This window comes from Kogia breviceps, chromosome 5 (genome assembly GCF_026419965.1).
Source record: "Kogia breviceps isolate mKogBre1 chromosome 5, mKogBre1 haplotype 1, whole genome shotgun sequence".
NCBI classification, from domain to species: Eukaryota; Metazoa; Chordata; class Mammalia; order Artiodactyla; family Physeteridae; genus Kogia; species Kogia breviceps.
Window position 1 is genome coordinate 48,420,449 of NC_081314.1, and position 3,185 is coordinate 48,423,633.

Consider the following 3,185-nt stretch of genomic DNA (forward strand, 5'->3'; position numbering starts at 1 on the left):
TATAAAAAACTGCTTCAAAGCCTCTTTGAAATCGCAGTGTGCAGCAAAACCACAAGTAAACAGCGGCCTGTTAACCTGTTATTTCAAATACAGACTGAAAAGCCAACAGGCAGTTTTGGTGCAATTTTTTTAAAACATCGTTAAGTTGATATATCAAATCTGCACAGTGCTGTCCCCTCACAGAAGGCAAGAATGTACTGGTACATCATGTGGGAGGCCATCCTTGGTGCTGTACGCTGTGAAAGTGGGCCTCCTACAGGGTCTGGTTGATGTGGAAGTAAGGGCCTTGGCACAGTGTGGATCGCCCCGGCACGGGCTGCGGGGCAGGGCGCGTGGGGACTGGACCGGGCAGAGGAGTGGTTTAAGCTGCTCTCCCGCTGGCCTGGCCGGGGCTGTTGATGCTGCTGCTGCTGTAGCCGCCACTGTCACTGCTTGAAAACTGTGTCCCAGGAATCGTGAAAGACAGGGTTTCTACTCTCCTTTTGGTCTGTGGGGGGAGATGGTGGTCTTCTTCCCTACCTTTCCTTCTTCTTTTCCTGGGGCGGAGGCGCTGGCTCTTGGCAGCCGATGGAGGTGAGGGACGCGGCGCAGCTAATCGAGGAGAGGGAACAAGAGTTTTGCGTTTCGGCGACCGCCACGCACTCCCCCTCCGGCCTTGGCTGTCGCTGCGGCTCTGGTGGAAGCTGCCGACCAAAAGATTACTCTTTTGCTCTGAATTATGTATGCTGCCTCTTTGCCTTCTGAATATACCCCACTCTGAACTAATATATAGTTGTAAATAAATAAAAGTTCTATGGTATAAAATTCTTAGACATTTCAGAAGATAATACAACCCCAAATATTTTTAATCCATTAATTTAATTCATCCCTCAATTTACTCCTTTACTAATAGTTTATTCCTTTATTTAACAAAAAGGTATATTTGAGGCATGACTGTGTAACTGGCCCCTGCACACAAACTGAATAAAATATAATCCTTGTACTTGTACTTAGAGACTCAGAAGAACCTTTGTATAACTCAAGTTTCTTATTTATAGAAATCAATTCTAGTTAACCTAGTATCAATGAATTTAAAACATAGCTCAAATATTTGTATAGTTCAAATAATGCTTGGGAAATGAGCAGGAACAGATAGCCTGATCCACAACAGATCATACTAAAATAAGTGTCGGGTTGGAATGCCATCATTACTGCTGCTGATGACTGATAACCACTGTTGACATTATCCCAGAGAACCTGGATGCTGTCATCACTATTTCTGGTCCTGCTGGCACAGCTGCTACTGGGCACTAGGTGCTCCTGATGATGAAATGAACATTAAGGAGTCTTGCATCAGCCTTTACAAACTGAATTCAGAGAGATAGGGTTATGTGTGACTCAATACTTTCTCTCCTTCACTCACTTCACATCTAATCTTCCAGAAAATCTGTTCTCTTTAATTTTAAAATAAATGCATTATATGGCCACATTTCACTATGCCCACTATACCCCAACCCAAGTATGCCGTGATCTCTTGTCTAGATTACAGTAAATTTCTTCCTTTCACACTACTCTCTGTCCTCAAGGGTGCGACTAGGGTGATCCTTTTAAATCATAAATCAAACTATTTCACTCTTCTTCTCAAACCTCTCCAATGTCTTGCTATTTCACTCAGAGGAAACCACAAATCAGTAAAACTCATTGAATGGCTAGGTACAAGCACCTGAGTAATCTGACTTCCTGTTAATTCCTCACCCTGTTTCAGTCCTACTGGCCTCCGCTCTCCCTTCATAAAGGCAGATACACTCCACTTTAGAGCCTCTCACTTGCTAGTCCCTCTGCAGAAAGGCTGTTCCTCAGATACCCACATGACTCACTCCCTCTTCTTCCTCAAGTCTCTACTGACTACCCCATTTCCAAATGCAATCTGCCCTCTTCACCTGGCATTCCCAATCCACTCAACCCAAATCTATTTTATCCCAAGGAAAACATCAACTTGCAATTTACTCTTTTATACGTATTTTTCTACTATTTGTCTCCCCTCCTTACTTTCCACCAGAAAAATAACCTATACTAGGTTATGGGTTGAGGAAAAGGGAGGAATGAATAAGCAGATCACAGATGATTTTTAGGGCAGTGAAACTGTTCTGTATGATAAAATAATGGTGGATACATGTAAGTATATATTTGTCAAAACCAACAGAAAGTGTAGCACCAAGAACAAACCCTAATGTAAACTATGGACTTGGGGTGAAACTGATGTGTCAGTGTAGGTCCAACAAGTGTAACGAATGTTCTACCCCGGTGTGGCAGATTGTGTGTGTGGGCAATGTGTATATGGTAGTTCTCTGTATTTCCTGTTTAATTTTCTGTGAACCTGAAGCTGCTTTGAAAATAGAGCCTATTAGAAAAACCCTCTAAAAAGAGAAAATAATTAGCACAAATATAACTGAAAATAGATTAGTATACAGAATATATCAAGAATTTCTAAATGTAAATTTAAAAAGATAAACTACCCAATCAAAAAAAATTCCAAGGAAATATGAATGGATACAAAAATATGCTATATCTCAAAAGGAAAATGTGAATCAAAATCATGTTTTCTAAAATGAATTTTCATGTAATTCACACATTGAAAATAACATTCATAATAATTATAATAAAGTATATGGAACAATGGGACCTAGTTTATACTTCTGGTGATGTTTAAAATCATAACAGCTGTTTGACATAACAATGTGACAGTATCTGAAGTGTTACCTGACAGTCTGTCTTTAAAATTCCTTGAAGTATCTTTTCTCTCCTTAGGCATAGTTACCTTGAAGAATGTTTCCTGGCCCCACTGAGAAGGGGCTAAGAGGAAAATTCCAAGTCCATACATCAGAAATTATTAGAGTCTCACAGGGGTATATAATCTCCCTTTCATTCAATGAGTTCTGAGTCTCTAAATTCACACATTTCTAGGAAATGTGTTAGGCACTATGACTCAAAATCCGTTTATAGGATTTTATTTTACATACATAAATATACATATATATATGTATGTGTGTGTATATATGTACACATGTGTGTGTAAATATACATGCAAATATATTTTTCAGTTATACAATCAAAAATAAAGTGTAGTTAAAATAACGATGACCTTTGAGAAGCTGCCCTGCATTTCACTCCTCAGGGTCATGGACAATTAGCATAAATCTACAAAG

The 3,185-nt window shown here is 39.7% G+C and overlaps 1 pseudogene; it reads right to left on the minus strand.

The window, feature by feature from the left end:
* Positions 1–205: 205 nt before the first annotated feature.
* Positions 206–2,791, minus strand: LOC131756806 (protein VCF1 pseudogene; annotated as a pseudogene).
* Positions 2,792–3,185: the final 394 nt, after the last annotated feature.